General features: G+C 40.2%; 1 pseudogene; it reads right to left on the bottom strand.

Moving 5' to 3' along the window:
* Window positions 1–699: 699 nt before the first annotated feature.
* On the bottom strand, window positions 700–3,283 carry LOC143115840 (uncharacterized; annotated as a pseudogene).
* Between the last annotated feature and the right edge of the window lie 6,603 nt (window positions 3,284–9,886).

Raw genomic sequence — 9,886 nt, forward strand, 5'->3', positions numbered from 1 at the left:
CAATAACAGAAGGAGATAATGACTATCTGTGAGGTAATTTTAGGCACAGAGCTTGGACAATCACCACAGGAATAGGACAACCTACCCTTTACAATTATTTATAACATGGACTGGGATGATATTTTAACCAGCGATATCTCTCGGGAATAGAACCACAGTCAGGAAGTTTTGATATTGGACAGGACATGGGTGTGGTTTTTATGAACTGTGTGTATTCATGAGGCAAAGAGATCAAGAAGAAAAAAAAATTCTGTATGAATAAATGACAGAAAAAATAGAGGTGCTAACTGAGAGAGCACGTAAGAGAGAAAGACCGATAAAAAGAGACTTCTTACTTCAAAACTATACCCTTAAAGGACACCTGCATTATGCCTTTCATGATACTTATTGATCAATCGATGACACTGTTAAAGCAACAGTGGATGATGTGAACTTTTTCACAAATACCACATTTGTCAGATTTTCATGCACAGGCTACCCATGGTGTAACGTTATACTGATAGAAGGCATTGAACTGGTTTACACACTAAACATTGCCACCCACATTGAGATAGTAATGTCTGAGCTGTCTACTATGGAATGTCTACAACTCACTGTTTGCCCCAAACTATTAGTAGCAAACTATCAAAACATCAACCACATTATTGGGAAATGATTCCATTTTAGGTTTTGGAACAGTTTATTGCATAATTAGGAAGTTATTATTATATGTTTGATGAAGTTAAGTAGAGATTTTCATTACATTATTGGGAGTTATTACATTATTGGGAAATTATTATATAATTGGGTTCTACATGGCACAACACATATAAAAAATAAAACAATCTGGCAAATGACTGTACTATGTATAAATACAGATCCTAAAAAAATCCTTAAGCAGATATTAAAAGTCAACATTCAATTGACTAAACTTTCAAAATATGTACAAAGAATTTCAAATCATTCAAATCACAAAGGCCAAAGTGATTATATGATAGAGTTTAAAGCAATGTTTTAGGAGATTTTGACAAAATGAAAATCTAAAGTCTTTGTCCAAAAGAGTTTTTATTTCAGTATGTGTAAGAACTGACTGTCAAATACCTCTGATTTCAACCTTTTGTAAAATGGGCTAGATGACTGAGTTTGACTTTGGCTGCTGGTGCAAGTCTCTGCTATCTCTCTTGTACCTCCTCCAGCAGGCCATGCCTAAAATGGTACTGACGACGACGGCCATGCAGACCACTGTAATGATGATTAAATGATTGTCCTGTAACTGGCTTGTACCATTGCCCTGTCCACTACTGGTGTCCTCACCCTGGTCTGATTTTGTAGTGGCATTGATGGTGGGTAGGGGTGTACTTCTTCGTGGTGGGGTTGTGTGTGGTCTTCTCCTCTTTTCTGTTGGGGTCACATGGTCCACAGGTGTGGTGGGCTGTGTTGTTGTAATTGTTGTTCTTAAAGTTGTTGTAATTGTTGATGTTCTTAAAGTTGTTGTAAGTTCAGTAGTGGTTGGTGGAGTTGTCATAAGCAGTGTTGTTGTAGGTAATGTCGTGGTTGTTGGTGTTGTTGTTGTCATAAGCGGTGTCGTTGTTGGTAATGTCGTGGTTGTTGGTGTTGTTGTTGTCATAAGCGGTGTTGTTGTAGGTATTGTTGTGGGACATATTAAGACACTTTCTTCTAGTTTGATGATCTCTTGGCCTTTCAAAGACTCAGGTGAGGCACATAGTACTACAGATTTTAACATTTTGGGATTGGATTTCATCCATTCGTAAAAGGGTTTCAGGTTACAGTCACAATGCCAAGGATTTTCATCGAGGTATAATTTACTCAGTTTTGGTAGAGAACTGAAAACATCATTTGGTAGCCATTTCAGTTGGTTTCTAGAAAGTTTCAGGGTTGATATAGAGTTTTTTAATGGCTCAAAATTGTTTGATGTTAAAGATGTAATAAAATTTTTCTGAAGATTAAGATCTGCGACCTTCTCCAAACCAACAAAAAACTCTCCTGCCACAGTTTCAAACAGATTCTCTGACAGATCCAATTTTTTGAGCTTTGAAAGGACAGTCAGACCTCCTGGAGGAAGTGTGGTGAGATTGTTGCTCTTAAAACTTAAATCTGTAAGTTTAGGCATTTCTCCAAATATCAGGTAGAGATGGTAATTCATTTTCATACAGTCTGATTACTTTGAGTTTCTTCAATTCTGAGAAGAGAGATGATGAAATGGAGCTAAGTTTATTTTTTGCCAGATGAAGAGTCTGAAGATTTTCTAGCTGATCGAATATCCCATCCTCGATGGTAGCAATTTCATTTATATGCAGCTGTAGATCTTTGAGTTTCTCAAGACCATCAAACAATCCCTTCTGTAAACTCTGGATTTTGTTGCTTTTCAGGACAAGAGCTTCAAGGCTGTTCAAATCCTGAAAGACTCCCACAGAAAGTGACTTCAGTGGTGTGTTAGATATCTCAATGGTCTTAATGTTATTTAAGCCCTCAAATGCTCCAGGCTCAATGGAATCTGTAGGGGTACCAAGGAACTCCACCTTCTCAAGCTGAGGATTTGTGGCAAATGCACCTTTGTGAATTAAACTGATTGGACTGCCCACAAAAAAGACCTCTTTGGCCCCTTCTTTTTTCAGTGTGACCGGGATTGCTGTGACCTTTTTGTCATAGACGTCTCGGTTGACACAGCTTTCGTCATCTTGATCACACACAGACTCACCAAAGCAGCCCGTTAAAAAAGCCAGCAAAATGCATTGTGTAGTTTGAACATTTGTCCTAAAGTAAGAAAGAAAGATAGACAGGTGTATTTACTAAGTGGTAACATTGACTGTGTGTGTGTGTATGTGTGTGTGTGTGTGTGTGTGTGTGTGTGTGTGTGTGTGTGTGTGTGTGTGCATTGTTGTGTCTTTTTTTTTAGTGACTCAGTTATAATGATAACTTCTTTAACAGATTAAAGAAAGAATTAAAAGAGATGGCATTTCTGCAAAACACACACAACCGAACAAAATATGATTTACATAATGTATTATTACAATGTATCATGTGTTTTAAGCAAAATTTAAAATGTTGGTAGGAAATAATATTATTACCATACTTGACTAATAATTGACTCCTTATATTTTTCGCATGCTCATACTCATCCTACTTTTTTGATCATTCACCAATCACATCCCTGAATAAAGTCTAATTTAGCCAAGCAGTAATAAAGGCTGCAATACATACCACATTGTTGTGTAAGTCTTGTAGGAGGCTATGAACATAAGCACACGGAGAGAAACCACCACCACGTAGCCGACCTGCCTTATCTCTGAGCTGCCGCAGGCACAGGCTCTGTGGTTTTACTTGGCCAGTAAAGGCGAGGCCAGCTGACTTTCTGTTTTAACCTTCAAACACTGTTCCGGTCGAAAATGACCGATTTACACATTCCCTGTACCATAAATATGGCATTTTTCATCAGATTGCCTCAAGACCTTATGATCCTTCAAAAAAGGAATTTGAACACATAGAATTCATTGTGACTACTTTCTTTGAATTTTGAGTGATTTATTCAATTTGGTAACACTTTTTTTGCTTACGGTCAAAAATGACCGCCATAGGAAACATTACATTTCATTACATTACATTACATTACATTACATTACATTACATTACATTTGGCTGACGCATTTTTAACCAAAGCGACTAACAACATGGTAAACAGTTTAAGTTTTAAAGCAATTCTCAACAATTTTAGGACAATTTAAAAACAGTACAGTAAGAATAAGTGTGTCAGTGAGTGCTGTTTTTAACAGTTACGTGTCAGTTCAAGATGGCTGGTAAGTGCTAGGATCAGCAAGACTTGTTGTAAGTGGTGCTATTAGAGGAGAGGTTCTCTAAAGAGCTGGGTCTTCAGGAGTTTTTTGAAAATGGAGAGGGATGTCCCTGCCCTTGTAAGAACTGGCAGTGTGTTCCACCAACGAGGAACAACAGATGAGAAAAGTTTGGATTGGCCTGAGCGCACTGGTGGTAGAGCTAGACGTCGTTCGTCTGAGGAGCGCAGCGGTCTAGAGGTAGCGTATGTCTGTATGAGGGCATTCAAGTAGGCGGGAGCAGAACCGGAGACTACTTTGTAGGCAAGGGTTAGAGCCTTGAATTTGATGCGGGCCGCCATAGGTAGCCAGTGTAGCTGGATGAGCAGCGGGGTAACATGTGCCCTTTTGGGTTGGTTGTAGACCAGGCGTGCCGCCGCGTTCTGGATCATCTGAAGGTTTCACTGCGCAGGCTGGGAGACCTGTCAGGAGGGCGTTGCAGTAGTCGAGTCATGAGATGACTATTGCCTGAACCAGAAGTTGGGTAGCATCTTGAGTCAAGTAAGTCCTGATTTTCCATATGTTGTAGAGTGCTAAATGGCATGACCGGACAACTGAGGCAACATGATCTGAGAAGGTTAGTTCGTTGTCGAGAACAACTCCTAGATTTCTTGCAGTCCTGGTAGGTGAAACAGACAGGGAGTCAAATTTGATGTTGATGTCGTGGTGTATAGTAGGTTTAGCTGGGAGGACCAGCAGTTCAGTCTTTGAGAGGTTCAGCTGGAGGTGGTGTGCCTTCATCCATGTAGCTATGTCTGAGAGGCAATCCGAGATCCATGCTGAAACCAAGGGGTCTTCAGGTGGAAAGGACAGATAGAGCTGTGTGTCGTCTGCATAGCAGTGGTATGAGAAGCCATGCGAACGGATAATCTGTCCCAAGGAGGTGGTGTAGATAGCAAAGAGAAGGGGGCCCAGCACTGAGCCCTGGAGGACCCCTGTGGTGAGATGGTGAGGTGCAGATAGCTGACCAAGCCATGATACGTTAAACGAGCGTCCTGTGAGGTAGGATTCAAACCAGATGGGAATGGGAAAGAGTATAATTTTCATCCAGGAGATGAAAGACATCTTCATACACACACTCCTACAACTTACCACCAATGTTCCCACACACATGCATGCACGTACACACACACAGAAGCACACCCACCCACCCACACACACACACACACACACACCGTAGTCACCATAGACATTGAGGGGGACGTGCCCCCACCCCACCCCCAATATTCAAATATACGGACATAGCAAAATAGGTAGGGCCAGGGCTGTAGCCACCATAGACATTGAGGGGGACGTGTCCCTCCCGATATGCAAACATGACCTAAATGCACCCCCCCCAATATACATAGAAAAATTAATTTAAAAAAAAACGCTATACTACAGGAAACCAACTAGCACCACCATCTGAAATGTAATCAAACGTAAATAACACACAAATTAGTGACCTAGTGATGGTTCCAGAGTAGCCTACACCCCTGAGTGGTTTGTTCTGGTGGTTTTTCCGTTTTTCTAATGTTAGGAGTCGGTCCTGGCCCAAGCTCTTCGTTGTCTAGGATGTTGTAACTACCAGTGGCGGTTCTAGACTCAATTACTCCCCGGGCGAGATCCCCCCGAGCGCCGTGGATGTGAAAGTTGCAGAATACGTGGAATTCTAAAAGCGAATGTACAGATTGAGCTCACACACTGTGTTCTCTCTCTGCCCTTCCTCTCCTGTAGCATGCAAGTTGAACTAGGGTAGTGCTTAAAGGGGAAATCCGGTGTTAAATGGGTTTTAGATATGTTAAATATGACCATAAGCTAGAGTCATGGACAAGAAGCACCTTTTTTGCCTTTACTTTGTTCATGCCAATGCAGTAAAAAGTTGTTGTAGAGTATCATCTTGAGTGCACACATAGGCTAAAGCCTAACACGCAAACTCGGGTCAAGTCAGGTCAGATCAGTTCGTATCACAGATATGGAGCGCAGAAAGGTCATTTTTCATCACTAAATTTAAAAAAAGGTATTTATTTCTGTAGGGCGCACACCACATATGTCTGTAAATTGCTCAGCCCCAGATTCAGGACAGTCTGGCCTACACATACATGAAAGTCATGTCCAGCTGGCAGCTTGCTGTGGGGAGATACATTCCAAATGATCTTTGTTTTATTTAAAAATCAAAATCAAATCAATGTAAGAAGTTATATATGAAATGGTGGCAGATCTGGGTAGCTTGTGCTGAAAAAAATATATAGCATGTCTAAATGACACTTACAATGACAGGATAAATGCTTATAACTAAAGGTAGTGAAAATGCCCTTGAAACAGTCTGGTTCTAAGGGTTAAAAACAAGTGTAGCCTAATAATGTAAATATCAATATGATGTATTTAAATGACTTAATATGTTTAGCTATTAATAATTATGCAGATCATAAAATACTATAAATAATTATATATATATGAATTCCAAAATATGAAATAGAAACCTATATATGACAACCGTCACCTTCTGTGTGTGTGTGTGTGTGTGTGGAGGGTCAATCAAATTCTATGATCGCCACTGATGTGAATGATCCCACAATATTCAATATTACTGATGGCGTCAAGGTGGTGGGGGCCCTCAAATCAAATCAAGAGATTCAAGAGAATAAATCGAGATTCTTCACTTGGTATTGGTATTAAAACAATACTTTTGATATTGTGACAATTAGGAGTTGGGGATGTGTCCCCACCAAACTGAGACCAAACCTACACCTTTGCTTGGCACAATGCAGTCAGACAAGTACGACAGAGTTTGGTCTGGAGTCCTGACACACCCTACACCTTTGGGATGAATTAAAATGGAGACTGAGAGCCAGGCCTTCTCGTCTAACATCAGTGTGTAACCTCACAAATGCGCTTCTGGAAGAATGATCAAAAATTCCCATAAACACACTCCTAAACCTTGTGGAAAGCCTTCCCAGAAGAGTTGAAGCTGCAAAGGGAGGTACGACGTCAGATTAAACCCTATGGATTAAGAATGGGATGTCACTTAAATTCATATGTGAGTCAAGGCAGGTGACCCAATACTTTTGGCAATATAGTGTACCCTCCAGAATTATTGGCACTTCTGCTAAAGTTGATTAAAAGGGAAGCAAATTTATTTTGAGAAAAAGGAAAATCTCATTAAGAAATAAATATTTTTAACAAAAACATGTTGCTCACAATTATTGGCACCCCTGCTTATAATACCTTCCTAAGCCTCCCTTTGCCAATAAAACAGCTTGTAATATTCACCTATGACGCCCCATAAAGTTGGAGAATAAGAGAGAGATTTCATCTTTACAAAATCTCCCCAGATTGTCCAGATTCCATAGGTCCACACTTGTGCATTCTCCTCGTTGACTCACCCCACTGTTTTCCTATGGAGTTTAGATCAGGGGACTGAGATGGCAATGTCCGAAGCTTATATTTGTGTTCAGTAAACCATATTTGTTTCGATCTGGACGATTGTTTTGGTTCATTGACCTGATGAATGATCCAATCATGACCAACTTTTAGTGTCTTGTCAGAGATTGACAAGATTTCCTTTGAAAATGTTCAGGTTTTTCTTGTTGTTCAGGATACCATGCACCTTAATTATATTCCCAAGGCCTTTGGGAATAAAAAAAAAAACACCACAATAGCACAGCCCCTCCACCATAATTCTCATTAGGTATGGGATTCTTTTCAGTATAGTCATTCTTCTATATATGCCAAACACACCTAACGTGTTTCTAGCCAAAGACCACAATTTTCATTTAATCTGACAATAGACCACACTTCCAAACAAAGTTACTGTACCATTTAGTAACACCTTCTGTTAATTAATTATTATCACCCGGAGAGAAGAAATACTCTTTTCTGATTGGCTGGCGGGGTGGCTTTTAATTCTGAATAACAGGACACCTAAGTAGATGTGGTAAAAAAAGTTTAATCGCCGTTCCATATTAATGCTTATGAATGGTAAATAACAACCAGTAAGACGACGGTTGAGACTGGAGGCAGGCTTCGCAACAATAAAATCAACTGTAAACAAGTTGACTGTCCACACTATCGCTGTTATATGGCCAACGAAAGTTGTACAACAAGCTGAACTATGGGCTTCTTTTTAAACGGAACCACGTTTCCTTTGCGTGCTATAAAGACATGGCTTTACAGTGGCAACCGGGTGATAAGTGGGATAACGGCCTTCAAGGTTTGTCATGTTATATGGGATTAATGGACTCGGGCGGAGGCAACTCCCCTCCGCTGTCCGTCGGGGAGTTCTTTGCCCCTCGCCCTCGTCCATTAATTCCGTATAACAGGACACCTCGACGGCCGTTATCCCTTACTTAACATTAATTAAATGACTGGACAGGCTGTTACCTAACATGCCCTCTAAATAAGCTATTAGCAATGAGGTCACTTTTGAAGATTTTTTGGGGGACTTTGTAACTCTCCAATAGTGGTTGTTATGGAATTGTTTGCCTATCTTACCATCCTCCTTACTGTACGCAAGATAACCAAGGGTCTTTGTCAAAGCATGTTTGTCACTTTTCCAGATGATTAGAACCTTTTGATCATTTGATCATGTTTTAACTGTAAATATGGGCATTTTCAACAAAGTCCCTATAATTTATAGTATTCTCTTGCCATTCAGATGTTGAAAAATGACTAGAGGATTTAGCCTCTGTGTGACTTTATTTTCATACCATAGTGAAAAAGAAAGTCTTGAACTACTTCTGAAAGTTCACAGACACTGATTAACTTAAATAAATTCAAATTAGTTAGGAAAATGCTTCTGTTAGGTTTTGTATATAAGATTGTTCAGAGGTGCCAATAATTGTGAGCAACGTGTTTTAGTTAAAAATATTTATTTATTTATGAGATTTTCCTATTTTTTTTTCATTGTGAGATTACAATAAATCACCAACAGATTATTTTTTATACCGGTTTTTAGTCAACTTTAGCAGAGGTGCCAATAATCTTGGAGGGTACTGTATGTAGCTCTACCCCAGTGACTGTTTTTCTTTTGTTTTCAGAACTTGAGAACAACCTAACAAACAGATATTCTAGTGTATGACAGAGGGTGAGAAAAAAGCAGCATATGCACTAATTATGACTACAAGTGCATTATTGCAGCTGTGCAGTAACCAAAGCTGCGAGAGGTTTGGAGGAGTAGGCAAGAGAGGAGATAGTCAGATATGTCATAACCACATATAAGCGAGAGAGAGAAAGATGGACAGATCTGCGGTGGACTCTGCCGGCCTTTGGAGCCTCTGGGTCAGGAAGCGTTGCTGCTGGAACTGATATACGAGCAGGAAACGGGCCAAGCGGGAATGAAACAGTGGGCAGCAGAAACAGGAAGTCCTGCGCTGGCCTCCTGTCTGTTGTGTGTTTGCTCAGCCCACAGCTCCTATCCCAGAAGCCTCTCTGGAGAGCAGCTGGAGTGGTGGCCGCACGCCATTGGCCCAGCATGCACTTGGGCCTGACCAGGAATTCTATCAGTGTGACACATGCAGTAGTATTGGTTTATGGTAATGTACACTTCGGTTTCATGGTGACTTCCACAGTAAGTGTTTTGGGGGGCTTATTCACATGACCAAGAGCAGGGGCGTAGCCAGGATTATTTTATAGGGGGGGCCAGCTGGGTCCAGACTTTTTATTGGGGTGGCACTTGGGAATCAAAACTACAATATGAAAACTACTCAAAAGTTTTGAAGATTAGGATACCCTGTTTTAATAACGGCAATAAATTGTGTAAAGCCAACACTGATACACAGGTCCATTCACAGACAACCTGAACAGTTTGTTGTCCACTCCAACACATTTTCCATAAATAGGCCAATGCTATAAAAAGTACATTATGATAATGCACCTTACTTAATCAGTCATATTCAAATGATGTTAACTCAAAGAACAATAATAAATACTACAAATATGGTATGCAGATATTTAATCTTATACTGATGGCAAAACTATATTTCTTTCTGTTATCCACTCCAAGTACTTGGCTGTAAGTAACATGGCTCTGAATTAAGACATTAACCCTTAGAACCCTAGACTGTTTTAAGGGCTTTTTC

The sequence above is a fragment of the Alosa pseudoharengus genome, unplaced genomic scaffold (assembly GCF_046254945.1).
Source record: "Alosa pseudoharengus isolate Yale_2024_CS ecotype anadromous, Long Island Sound unplaced genomic scaffold, YU_APseudo_1.1 YU_APseudo_1.1_scf_11, whole genome shotgun sequence".
Lineage (NCBI taxonomy): Eukaryota > Metazoa > Chordata > Actinopteri > Clupeiformes > Clupeidae > Alosa > Alosa pseudoharengus.